Below are 14589 nucleotides of genomic sequence, written 5' to 3'. Positions count from 1 at the left end.
ATCAAAGAGGACACAAATAGATGGAGAAATATAACATGTTCATGGATTGGAAGAATCAATGTAATGAAAATGAGTATACTACCCAAAGCAATATATACATTCAATGCAATCCCTATCAAGCTACCAATGGAATTTTTCAGAAAACTGGAACAAATAATGTCACAATTTGTATGGAAATACAAAAAACCTAGAAAAGCCAAAGCAATCTTGACAAAGAAGACTGGACCTGGAGGAATCAACTTGCCTGATTTCAGGCTATACGTCAAAGCTACAGTCATCAAAACAGTATGGTACTGGCACAAAGACAGAAATATAGATCAATGGGACAAGATAGAAATCCAGAGATATATCCAGGCACCTATGGACACCTTATCTTTGACAAAGGAGGCAACAATGGAGAAAAGACAATCTCTTGAACAAGTGCTGCTGGGAAAACTGGTCAAGCACTGGTAAAAGAATGAAACTAGAACACTTTCTAACACATTAGATAAAAATAAACCCAAAATGGAGTAAAGCCTCAATGTAAGACCACAAACTATAACAATCCAGGAGGAAAACATAGGCAAAACACTCTCTGACGTAAATCACTGCAGGATCCTCTCTGATGCACGTGTCAGAGTAATGGAAATAAAAACTAAACTAAACACATGGGACCTAATTCAACTTAAAACCTTGTACAGAATGAAGGAAACTATAAGCAAGGTGAAAATATAGCTTTCAGAATGGGAAAAAAAAATAATAGCAAATGAAGCAACTGACAAAAATTAATCTCAAAACTACACAAGCAACTCCTGCAGCTCAATTCCAGAAAAATAAATGACCCAATCAAAAAATGGGCCAAAGAACTAAACAGACACTTCTCCAAAGAAGACATACAGATGGCTAGCAAATACATGAAAAGTTGCTCAACATCACTCATTGTCAGAGAAATACAAATCAAACCCGCAACGTGGTACCATCTCACTCTGGTCAGAGTGGCTGCTATCCAAAAGTCTAGGAACAATAAATGCTGGAGAGGGTGTGGAGAAAAGGGAACCGTCTTACACTGTTGGTCGGAATGCAAACTAGTACAGCCACTATGGAGAATAGTGTGGAGATTCCTTAAAACCTGGAACTCGGACTCCCATATGACCCAGCAATCCCACCAAGGAAACCAGAAATGAGAGAGACACATGTACCCCAATGTTCACTGCACCACTGTTTATAAGAGCCAAGACATGGAAGCAACCTAGATGTCCATCAACAGACGAACGATAAGAAAGCTGTGGTACATCTACAGAATGGAATATTACTCCACAATTTAAAAGAATACATTTGAATCAGTTCTGATGAGGTGGATGAAACTGGAGCCTAATATACAGAGTGAAGTAAGCCAGAAAGAAAAACACCAATATGGTATATTAACGCATATATATGGAATTTAGAAAGATGGTAACAATGACCCTATATGCGAGACAGCAAAAGAGATAGAGATGTATAGAACAGTTTTTGGACTCTGTGGGAGAAGGCGAGGGTGGGATGATTTGAGAGAATACCATTGAAACATGTATATTATCAGATGTGAAACAGATCGCCAGCTCAGGTTCAATGCATGAGACAGGGTGCTCAGGGCTGGTGCACTGGAATGACCCAGAGGGATAGCAAGGGGAGGCAGGTGGGGGGGGGGTGTCAGGATGGAGAATACATGTACACCCGTGGCTGATTCATGTCAATGTATGGCAAAATCACTATAATTATGTAAAGTTATTAGCCTCCGATTAAGATAAATTAACTTTAAATGAAACTAAAACATAAAACAAAATGTAAATGTTTTCTAAACTTTGCATTCACAGACCATCTTGAATGGCCTGACCAAGTTGCTCAGTCGTGTCTGACTCTTTGAAACCCCACGGACTGTAGACTACCAGGCTTCTCCATCCATGGGATTTTCCAGGCTACTGTAATGGAGTGGGTTGCCATTTCCTTCTCCAGGGGATCTCCCCATCCCAGGGATTGAACCCAGGTCTCCTGCATTGTAGGCAGACACTGTACCCTCTGAGGCAGCAGGGAAGCCCTAAATAAAGCTAAAACATAAAATAAAATGTAAATGTTTTCTACACTTCGCATTCACAGACCATCTTCATCTTGGATACATCTGCACACCACCTCTATTATTACTTATTTTCTTTAATTCAGCTAAGCAAAGGTCACTAACACCCCTTCTAGCATCACTGATGTGGGTGTGTCCCACGTACTGAGCTGTGTGCTTAAGAGATTGCTCCATACTGGAACCTTTTGGTATCCATGATAACCCCAGGAGATAAGCACTAATCACAGTCCATTCCCCAGATGAGGAAAGTGATATGCCCAAGGTCACACAACAGGTCAGTCAGCGCCAGAGCCAGGATTCAAATTGGTCTACCTGACTCACAACCCAGGCCAGTGACCCCCTTAGGTGACACTGGACCAGAGTCTGTGGCACTGCAGTAATTTTACAAAATGCCTCTCCCTGACTCCACTGCACGTGGGGGTGGACATTGTTCCTCACTTTATCTAGGTTTGGGAACAGACTTGATGGCTAAATGAAGTTAGAGGGGTGTCAGGTTTTTACCTGAAAAGAATAGAATGCATTACGGGTAACTTTGAACAGGAAAGAAACTTATTAAAGGATATTAAGTGGCTCAGGTCTCTGGGAGGGAGGGCTGGAGAGAGCCATGAACAATATAGAAATTAATTTCAGGATCTTCTGTCACTACCACTGGCTCCAGACACAGCGGCTGTCACTAGTGACATGGCTTATGTCTCTTCCATCTCCTCTAGGTTGAATTCTATGCATCAGAATCCACTTGCATTGCTTTCACCTGTCAGTGTATCCATTGGCTAAGCCTACATTCCATGTGGCTGGAGCTAATTGAGTCTTAAGTACCATTTGGATATATTTGAGTGGCTGAGCCTGGGTACCATCTGGGGGCATCTAATCGATTGAGCCTAGGTCACATGGTTACATTCTGACTGCAAGGGAGGTTGGGGAAAATGAGATTCAGGCTGTTTCCAGTGCAGGTTTGTAAGATGGAAAGTTAAAGCATTGACTAAAAAGTCTACCCACTGCAGACCTGTCCCAAGTCTCTTTATCAGTCAGGTCAGTTTTCCAAAGCTCAATTCACCCTACTAATTAAAGCAGAGGGGCTTAGTCATGTGGGCTGTGCTCCGCTGTGTTAATTTGGCTAGGCTGGGACTACATTTCCCAGAATCCCTTTCTTTGATTTCGAGTTCCGTCAGTCTGTTCAGTGGCTTAGTTGTGTCTGAATCTTTGCGACCCCATGGACTGCTGCAAGTCAGGCTCCCTGTCCCTCACCAACACCCCTGGGGTTTACTCAAACTCATGACCATTGACTCGATGATGCCATCCAACCATCTCATCCTCTGTTATCCTCTTCTCTGCCCACCTTCAATCTATCCCAGCATCAGGGTCTATTCTAATCTGTCAGTCCTTCACATCAGGTGACCAAAGTATTGAAGTTTCAGCTTCAGCATCAGTCCTTCCAATGAATATTCAGGACTCATGTATCTTAGGATGGACTTGTTAGATCTCCTTGCAATCCAAGGGACTCTTGAGAGTCTTCTCCAACATCGCAGTTCAAAAGCATCAATTCTTCAGTGCTCAGCTTTCTTTATAGTCCAGCTCTGACACCCACACGTGACTACTGGAGAAACCATAGATAGCTTTGACTAGGCGGACCTTTGTTGGCAAAGTAATGTCTCTGCTTTTTAATAAGCTGTCTAGGCTGGTCATAACGTTTATTCCAATGAGCAAGCATCTTTTAATTTCATGGCTGCTGTCACCATCTGCATTGATTGAGGAGCCCAAAATACCATTTGTCACTGTTTCTGTTGTATCCCCATCTATTTGCCATGAAGTGATGGGACCAGATACCATAATCTTAGTTGTCTGAATGTGGTTTTTTAAGTCAACTTTTTCAGCCTCCTCTTTCACTTTCATCAAGAGGTTCTTTTGTTCTTGCTTTCAGCCATAAGGGTGGTGTCATCTGCACAGCGGAGGTTATTGATATTTCTCCCGCAATCTTAATTCCAGCTTGTGCTTCATCCAGTCCAGTGTTTCTCATGATGTAATCTGCATATAAGTTAAAGAAGCAGGGTAACAATATACAGCCTTGACGTACTCCTTTTTCCTGTTTGGAACCAGTCTGTTGTTCCATGTCCAGTTCTAACTGATGCTTCTTGACCTGCATACAGATTTCTCAGTAGGGAGTTCAGATGGTCTGGTATTCCCATCTCTTGAATTATTTTCCACAGTTTGTTATGATCCACATAAAGGCTTTGGCATAGTCAATAAAGCAGATGTAGATGTTTTTCTGGATCTCTCTTGCTTTTTCGATGGTCCAGTGGATGTTGGAAATTTGATCTCTCATTTCTCTGCCTTTTCTAAATCCAGCTTAACATCCGGAAGTTCATGGTTCACATCCTGTTGAAGCCTGGCTTGGAGAATTTTGAACATTACTTTGCTAGCGTGTGAGATGACTGCCATTGTGCAGTAGTTTGAGCATTCTTTGGCATTGCCCTTCTTTGGAATTGGAATGAAAACTGATCTTTTCCGGCCTTGTGGAAAAATTTGCTGGCCTGCTGAGTGCAGCACTTTCACAGCATCATCTTTTAGGATTTGAAATAATTCAACTAGAATTCCATCACCTCCACTAGCTTTGTTTGTAGTGATGCTTCCTAAGGCCCACTTGACTTCACATTCCAGGATGTCCGGGTCGAGGGGAGTGATCACACCGTCGTGCTTATCTGGGTCATGAAGATCTTTTCTGTATTATTCTGTGTATTCTTGCCACCTCAGAGTCTTAATAGCCTCTGATTCTGTTAGGTCCATGCTGTTCTATCATTTATTGTGCCCATCTTTGCATGAACAGTTCCTGCATGCAAAGTTGGTATCTCTAATTTTCTTAAAGAGATCTCTAGTCTTTCCCATTCTATTGTTTCCCACTATTTCTTTGCATTGATCCCTGCAGAAGGCTTTCTTGTCTCTCCTTGCTATTTTTTTGGAACACTGCATTCAAATGCATATACCTTTCTTTTTCTACTTTGCTTTTCATTTATCTTCTTTTCATAGCTATTTGTAAGACCTTCTCAGACAACCAGTTTGCCCTTTTGCATTTCTTTTTCTTGGGGATGGTTGTGATCACTGTACATGTACAATGTACAATGTCATGAACCTCTGTCCATAGATTTTCAGGCTCTCTGTCTATCAGATGTAATCATTTGAATCTACTTGACACTTCCACTGTATAATCATAAGAGATTTGATTTAAGTCATACCTGAATGGTCTTGCAGTTTTCCCTACTTTCTTCAATTTCAATCTGGTTTTGGTAATAAGGAGTTCATGACCTGAGTCACAGTCAGCTCCCAGTCTTGCTTTTGTTGACTATATAAAGCTTCCTCTCCTTGGCTGCAAAGAATATAATCAATCTGATTTTGCTATTGACCATCTGTTGATAACCATGTGTAGACTCTTCCCTTGTGTTGCTGTAAGAGGGTGTCTGCTATGACCAGTACAATCTTATGGCAAAACTCTATTAGCCTTTGACCTGCTACATTCTTTACTCTAAGGCCAACTTTGCCTGTTATTCCAGATACCCCTTCACTTCCTACGTTTGCATTCCAGTCCCCTATAATGAAAAAAGACATCTTTGGGGGAGGGGTGTTTTGTTTTGTTTTTTTTGTTTTATTAGTTGGAGGCTAATTACTTCACAACATTTCAGTGGGTTTTGTCATACATTGATATGAATCAGCCATAGATTTACATGTATTCCCCATCCCGATCCCCCCCCCCACCTCCCTCTCCACCCGATTCCTCTGGGTCTTCCCAGTGCACCAGTTGTCTTGTAAGTCTACATGGAGCCGCTCAACTTCAGCTTCTTCAGCATTACTGGTTGGACCATAGACTTGGATTATCATGATATTGAATAGTTTGCCTTGAAAATGAACACCTCCTATTAATGCATTTGGGACTCTTTTGTTGACTATGATGATTACTCCGTTTCTTTTAAGGGATTCCTGCCCACAGTAGTAGCTATAATGGTCATATGAATTAAATTCACCCATTCCAGTCCATCTTAGTTCGCTGATTACTAGAATGTCGATGTTCACTCAGTCATCTCCTGTTTGACCACTTCCAATTTGCCTTGATTCATGGCAATTGTTAATTCCAGGTTCCTATGCAATATTGCTCTTTACAGCACCAAACCTTGCTTCTTATCACCAGTCCCATCCACACCTGGGTGTTGTTTTTGCTCTGACTCCATCCCTTCATCCTTTCTGGAGTTCTTTCTCCACTGATCTCCAGTAGCATATTGTGCACCTACTGATCTGGAGAGTTCATCTTTCAGTTTCCTATCTATTTGCCTTTTCATAGTGTTCATGGGTTTCTCAAGGCAAGAATACTGAAGTGGTTTGCCATTCCCTTCTACAGTCAGGAGGGATACAGGACAAATCCCTGACAAACAGGGTTGCCGTTTCATAGCTTACTTATGTGATCATAATTCACCTCTTATCTACTTCTCTGGCACAGTGCTGTTAAATTAAGGGTTCTGGAAGTAGGAAGAAGGAGGATGGCTGTTGGAAAGGCAATAGCTTTAGTCAGTGGTTACATTTTCTGGTGACGAATATGCAGTCAAGTATTTTCTCTGGAGTCAGACAGGATTTCAATGTGCCTCAGTCTCCTCATTTGTAAAACAAGATACACATGGTATACAGCAAGTATTATCCCCATTTTATAGGCAAGCAGTGGAGAAAACCACCTAAGGTCACCCAGCTAATGAAAGTACAACAGAGCTTTGACAAGGGCACTATATTTAACCTGCACACTATGGCAGTGTTTCACAGATTTCTTCTTTCACATGAGTGATTTCTTTCCATAGTCAACATAGCACTCTTTTATACCAATTACAACTTCTGCTGTATCTGTATCTGCATGCTGCCTGTATATCATCTACTTCATGTGTCCCTTTAAGTAAACACATTTATGTTTAAAATGAAAAGCTTCATTGCATGACAGTAACACACAGCAAGCATCACCTGCTGTAAAGAAAAGATAAAAAAACAGTCTCTGGGACCAGCCCTATTTGTTCACATGGAAATTAGTCAGTGTTAGGGAGGGGTTGAAGACACAGTAGCATCTAGCCAAGACTTTCTATCTGAAATATCATGATTGAGAACACATTTTTTAAGATGGGATAGCTTTCCTGCTGTGTGGTTTGATGCCACATCAGTACACTGCTTCCCTGGTGGCTCAAATGGTAAAGAATCCATCTGCAATGCAGGAGACTCAATCAGATTCTATCCCTGGGTTAGGAAGATCCCCTTGGAGAAGGAAATGGCTACCCACTCCAGTATTCTCACCTGGAGAATTCCATGGACAGAGGAGCCTGACAGGATATAGTCCATGGAGTTGCAAAGAGTCAGACACAACTGAGTGACTTTCACTTTCAGCACACCAGGACTTTCAGCACACAGTGGTCACAATGGAGGGGAAAAGGGGTCAGTCAGTCCACATGTTGGACAGTGCAGGATAAGCCATCAGAATAGGCTCAGAAGCAGACTTCCCTAGTGGTCCAAGGATTAAGACTCCACACTCCCAAAACAGGGGGCACAGGTTCCATCCCTGTTGGGGAAGAAAGATTCCCCCATACCACTGGGCAAAGCCAAAAAAAAAAAAAGAAAGAAAGAAAAAGAAAAAAAACAGGCTCCAAAGAAACAGAAAGGATGACCAGACCAGTGGGTACTGACCCTATGGGGTTTCCACTATGATGTTTTGACTTGGTGACTTCTCCTAAGGATCTCACCACAGTAATGGGATCCAGGGGGCCTCCAGGAGGTGCCAGCACATTGCAGCCATAACCATGTGTCCGACGTTCTGTGTTCCAGCACAACATTTCTTTCTGGAGGCTCTCCTGCCATGCGGACCTGAAGGTGCTGAGGCACACCCTGGAGCTGGATTCTTTATAGCAGCACCCATGGCCTCACCACCTGCCATCAGAGATGCAGCCCACCAGCCCAGGTCCCTGGTTCTTCACACCTCCCCCAGCAGATGCTGGACACCAAGCAAGGTGTCTTGTGACCTTCAGCCAAGAGGTGTCTTGTGACCTCCAGCCAAGAGGTGTCTTGTGACCTTGCCTTCACTGTTTATCCAACAGGATCTTGCAGCCCTCTGAAACCCTCTTAGAAGTAGAGTAGCTGGACTATGCAATACTCCCAAACAAAGACCCTTGGCCTTCTAGGAATCTGAGCATAACACCAGAACTTCCTGGCCAGTTCAGGAGAAGGATAGAAAATCAAAGAAATTTTCAGGTCAACCTCCAAGCCTGGAGGTATTTGTTTCACAAGGGACTCAAAAGTCAGAGATCTAACCTGGGAATTTTCAGTTGCAAATAGCATAAATACCATCAAAGTGACTTTAAAAAAGAAAAAGATATTTGGCCACTTGACTGAAAGGTTCAGGAATGTGTGATCTCAGACCCCATGGCCACCAACACCCCAAAGGCAGAATTTAACAAGTATCTTTAAATTCTTTTGAAGTCAGTCTGTTTGTCTCTATCCCTGGACACTGTTTCCTCTAACTTGGCTTCATTTGTAGACAATAATCTACATGGGGTAAAAGATGTGGCAGGAGTGATTCAACAAAGATTTCTATTGATTGAACATTGGTTAATTCTTAGAAGGATAATTGCTTAGGAAAGATGGCTTAAATTTTTTATGTGAGATTAAAATGTCCTTATGGTTGAAATATTTTGAGTTCCTCTTGCTTTGTTTTTGCAGCCAAAAGCATCTCAACATATATAGCACATAATAAGCAGTAGTAATAGTATTATATCACATGGACTCAGATGTCTACTCAGGAAATCAATCATTCAAGTGGAGTGGATATTCTCTCCGTCAGATATTAATTGAGCACCTACAATGCCCTGGCAGTGTCCCAGGCACAATAGACACATATCTGAATAAGACAAGGTGCTTGCTCAGAAAAAAAAAAAAAAGAAAAAGAAAGAAAGAAAGAAAGAAACTGAGAAATTTGACCACCTTAAAAAACATACCAAAAATTATAAGTAAGCCTTCCCTAGTAGTTCAGTGGTAAAGAATCTGCCTCCCAATGCAGGAAATGCCAGTTCAATACCTGGTTTGGGAAGTTACTACGTGTCAAGGGGCAACTAGACGCATGCACTACAACTTACTGATCCTGTGCTCAGAGCCCAGGAGCCCCAACTACTGAAGCCCACCTACCCTTACAGCCTGTGCTCCACAACAAGAGAAGCCACTGCAATGAGAAGACTGTGCACCACAACTAGAGAGGAGGCCCATTCTCCTCAGCTAGAGAGAAGCCCTGGCAACAGTGAAGACCCAGCACAGCCATAAATGGATACTTATTATAAAAATAAAGACATGATACCAAAGTCAAGTTGAAATTGAAGTCACAGACAATGATAAGTGTTAACCCCCCTTGATATATAAAAAAACTCTTAGAAATAAATAATAATTCAACAACCCAAATAAAAAATGATCAAAGGGCATGAACAGATATCTTACTGTATTTTTAAAAGTGCAACTGGTTCTCAAACTTATACAAAGATGTTCAAGTTCACTCATAATAAGAGAAATGCATATATATTGAGATACCAGTTTTTGCATTGGCTTGACAAAAGTTTGAAAGTTTTATGACAGTGCTGGTGGAGCTGTGGGACTTCGTGCATTGCTTGTGGAAGCTGAAATTGGTACAACTTGTAAGAAGAGAAAGTGGGCAACATTTATCTTATTTGTAAGTTTGACTCGTCAATTCCACTTCTGAGAATCTATCTACAGATACATTTACATAAGCATGCATATTCTATATAGAGTTATTTTCGACAATACTGTCTGTCATAGCAAAGAATGAAAACAAACCGAATCTCCATCAGCAGTGGACTAATATTTACTGGCTGTGGGACTTTTTATTCCGTTGGAGTTTGGATCTTATTCCAAATCCAGTGAGAAGATGCCAAACAGACGCCTGCTTTTTAAAGCAGGAGATGGGCATAATCTGACTTCTACCTTTAAGAATCATCCTGATCTGGGGGATGGGTACCCGAGTATAATCCTCTGTAAGAAAATATCATGATGCACACTTGAGCTTGGTTCCGTAAACTGTGTGTACATTACAAAATGAGAAAATACCTTCACGTTCATGAGAAAGCCAGCTGTTTTTGGCCAGACACACTGCCTCTAGCCTTCCCACTGGAAACCATTCTCTCCAACGCAGATGAGAAGGGAGGATGTCCCCAGGTCCCCTAAAGGGCCCCTCGTGGTCGTTTGCTAGCCTCTCCCCGGTCTTCCACTTTTCTCCTGATTTCTGTCACCACAGATCTCCAAACTCCTATAAATGGACCCATATAAGGATGCAGCCTACCTTCTTTACTCACAAGGATGTGGGGAAACTCCCAGGATGTAGGGTAGACAGACTGTTCGTTCTGGGTAAAGCGAAATCTGAGTTCAGCAGGCTCAGCGATTCTTTCGCAGTGCCCACAGCACCGACGATGCCACCGGCTCAGCACCCGTGAAGCTGTGCTCGCCAGTGACCACCAAAGGGCACTGCGACAGCACCATTGGCCCGAACTGACGGCAGTTCAGTTCAGCTCAGCTCAGTAGCGTCTGACTCATTAAGACCCCATGGACCGCAGCACCCAAGGCCTCGCTTCCCCGTCCATCGCCAACTCCTAGGCTCCACCCAAACCCATGTCCATTGAGTCAGTGATGCTAACCATCTCATCCTCTGCCGTCCCCTTCTCCTCCTGCCCTCAATCTTTCCAAGCATCAGGGTCTTTTCCAATGAGTCAGCTCTCCACATCAGGTGGCCAAAGTATTGGAGTTGCAGCTTCAGATGAATACCCAGGACTGACCTCCTTTAAGATGGCCTGGTTGGATCTCCTCACAGTCCAAGGGTCTCTCAAGAGTCTTCTCCAACACCACAGTTCAAAAGCATCAATCCTTCTGCACTCAACTTGTTTTATACCTCAACTCTCACATCCATGCAAGACCACTGGAGAAACCATAGCCTTGTCTAGACAGACCTTTGCTGGCAAACTAATGTCTCTGCTTTTCAATATGCTTTCTAGGTTGGTCATAACTTTCCACCCAAGGAGTAAGTGTCTTTTATTTCACGGCTGCAATCATCATCTGCAGTGATTTTGGAGACCAGAAAAGTAAAGTCAGCCAGTGTTTCCCCATCTGTTTGCCATGAACAACACAGAAAGCCCAGAGATAAATCCACACACCTATGGACACCTTATCTTTGACAAAGGAGGCAATCATATACAATGGAGAAAAGACAATCTATTGACCAAGCAGTGCTGGGAAAACTGATCAACCACTTGCAAAAGAATGAAGCTAGAACACTTTCTAACACCACACACACAAAAATAAACTTGAAAGGGATTAAAGATCTCAACATAAGACGACAAATTACAACGCCCTTAGAGGAAAACATAGGCAAAGCACTCTCTGACATAAATCACAGCAGGATCCTCTATGATCCACCTCCCAAGGTAATGGGAATAAAAGAAAAAAATAAACAAATGGGCCCTAATTAAATTTAAAAGCTTTTGCACAGGAGGAAAACTATAAGCAAGTTTTTGCACAGAAGGAAATTATAAGCAAGGTGAAAAGACAGCATTCAGAATGGGAGAAAATAATAGCAAATGAAGTAACAAACAAAAAATTAATCTCAAAAATATACAAACAACTCCTGCAGCTCAATTCTGGAAAATTAAGTGACCCAATCAAAAAATGGGCCAAATAACTAAACAGACATTTCTCCAAAGAAGATATATAGATGGCTAAAAAACACACGAAAAGATGCTCACCAACACCCATTCTCAGAGAAATGCAAATCGAAACCACAATGAGGTGCCATCTCAAGCCAGTCAGAATGGTTGCTATCCAAAAGTCTACAAACAATAAATGCTGGAGAGGGTGTGGAGAAAAAGGAACCCTCTCACGCTGATGGTGTGAATGCAAACCAGTTCAGTCACTATGGAGTACAATGTGAAGATTCCTTTAAAAACCTGGAAAGATAACTGTCATATGACCCAGCAATCCCTCTGCTGGGCATACACACTGAGGAAACCAGAGTTCAAAGACATGTGCACCTCAGTGTTCATTGCAGCACTGTTTTCAATAGCAGCAACCTAGATGTCCATCGACAGAGGAAAGGAGAAGAAAGTTCTGCTACATATACACAATGGAATATTACTTGGGAATTAAAAAGAATGCATTTGAATCCATTCTAATGAGGTGGATGAAACTGGAGCCTATTATATAGAGTGAAGTCAGTCAGAAAGATAAACATCAATACAGTAGATTAACCCATATATATGGAACTTAGAAAGACGGTAACAATGACCCTATATGCGAGACAGCAAAAGAGACACAGATGTAAACAACAGACTTTTGGACTCTGTGGGAGAAGGCAAGGGTGCAATGCTTTGAGAGAATAGCATTGAAACATTTATATTATCATATGTGAAACCTAGCACCAGTCCAGGTTCGATGGATGAGGCAGAGTGCTCAGGGCTGGTGCACTGGGATGGCCCTGATGGATGGGATGAGGAGGGAGGCGGGAGGGAGGATCAGGATGGGGAACACATATACACCCATGGCTGATTCATGTGAATGTATGGCAAAAACCACCACAATACTGTAAAGTAATTAGCTTCCAATTAAAAAAAAATTTTTAAACAAAGAGGTAAAATATAAAGATTAAAAGATGCTTTAGCTGAGTGACCCCCCCCAAAAAAAAAAAAATCAGCGTATGAGAACTCATGAGATGCATGTCTAGAGGCGCTTATAATGTTAAATGCTAGCATTAAAAAAGAATAAAAGCCTAAGCCAATGGAAAAAAATGCAAACTCCCTCAAAGCTTTCAGCAAAGGCCACGTATAGGAAACGTGAGAGAGGGGTGTGATGAGCTGGTGCAAACTTCTTGCTGTCAGATCTTGTGTGCTTGAGGTAAGGTGGTGGTTAGCTGTGTTCCTGTAATCCTCAAGGGAAATAAATATTATTCCCTATTCCCTAAAAGGAAAAGCCCCAAGTTTGACTTTCATCCTCTAAGGTCCTGGTTGCAAGGAGGGGGTCCCTATGCAGGCCAGTTATCCTGTCAGGAGCATTCATCTAGCACCCAGTCTTGTTACTTCCAGCAGTGCCTGGTCCCAGCTAGAAGAGGCAGTTCTCAGTTCTCTGTGCCCTCCCCTTACCAAGGCCCCCATACCCTGCCCAGCCGCCATCAATGAGGGAGCCAGGTACCCAGCATGCAGCTGGCCCTCAGCCTCCTCAGTCTACCCTAATGGGGAGCTGGGTCCTGTAGACTGTGACCCATGCAGATTGCCACAACTGTTCAGACATGGAGGTAGGGATGGGCCACGTTGGCCGTTGCTTGGAAACCTGGGCCAGGCCAGTGAGTGGCTCCAGCAAGGGCTCTGGGACTCTGCAAGACACAGCCTGTCCCCAAGCTCCACAGTCCATTACCCAGCCTGAGGCCCGAGGGCCTGGAGGGCCCTGTGGGAAGGCTGTAATGTAGCTTTCACTGCATTGTGCTGAGAGGCTTTCTGTTGGCGGTGTTGGGTTTTCTAGCTTCGCTAATGGTCTTGGGCTGAGGCCTACAGCTCTCTTACATCCTGCCTCTATTACAGTATCTTCCTTGATGAGCTTATTCAACCCGTGACTAAAACTTGGTAACCTGGACCATCATGGGCCATTTCCACTAGCCCAATGTCCACACTCTACTCTGTTTTCATAATGCAGAGATTTCAACTTAACAATGTCATGTGATGTAAAAGCTTTCGCCTTCCTCTAACTCAACTATTTAACTTAGCATAACACTCCCTAGGTCATATATTGCCAACGGGGCCATCGATTATTTATTCACTGCTGGAATTAGTTGACATGTAATCTATTTCAAAGAATTATTATTGGACTATAGTCGCATCACAAGGTTGCTTTAGTTTCTGCTGTACATATGTCAAAGCGAATCAATTTTAGGTGTTCATATTTCCCATCATTTTCTGATTTCCTTCCCATTTATGTCACCACGGAGCAGAGCAGAGTCCCCTTCTTCTTTTCCTTTTCTCAAAACGTAATTAAGAAAGAAATTAACTGGGGTTAATTAATACACAGTATCGTGATGGTTTGTGCCATGCATCAACATTAATAAGCCATAAGTATGTAGGGGTCCCACCCATCCTGGAACCACTCCCATATCCCTTCCTACGCTATGCTTCTGGGTTGTGCCAGAGCCCTTGCTATGCATGCCCTGCTTCGTGCAGATGAAAACCTGAGAGATGATTTTTCTGCATGAAATATGGAATTTTCTCTATTTCACTTGTGAGAACATGGATGCAGATGTTTCAACATGAAAAAGGAAATCTGTATTTCATGTTTGAAACCGTACTTGTATAAGTTTCTTCCTCGTATATTGAATCTTGTCTGTTTCACATATAAATATTTGTGCACACTGTTTCCTACATGAATGGGGAAATCTATATATTTCAGATATGAAAAATTGAGCA

Source organism: Cervus canadensis, chromosome Y (genome assembly GCF_019320065.1).
Source record: "Cervus canadensis isolate Bull #8, Minnesota chromosome Y, ASM1932006v1, whole genome shotgun sequence".
In the NCBI taxonomy this organism is placed as follows: domain Eukaryota; kingdom Metazoa; phylum Chordata; class Mammalia; order Artiodactyla; family Cervidae; genus Cervus; species Cervus canadensis.
Note: the sequence above shows the minus strand (reverse complement) of the source record.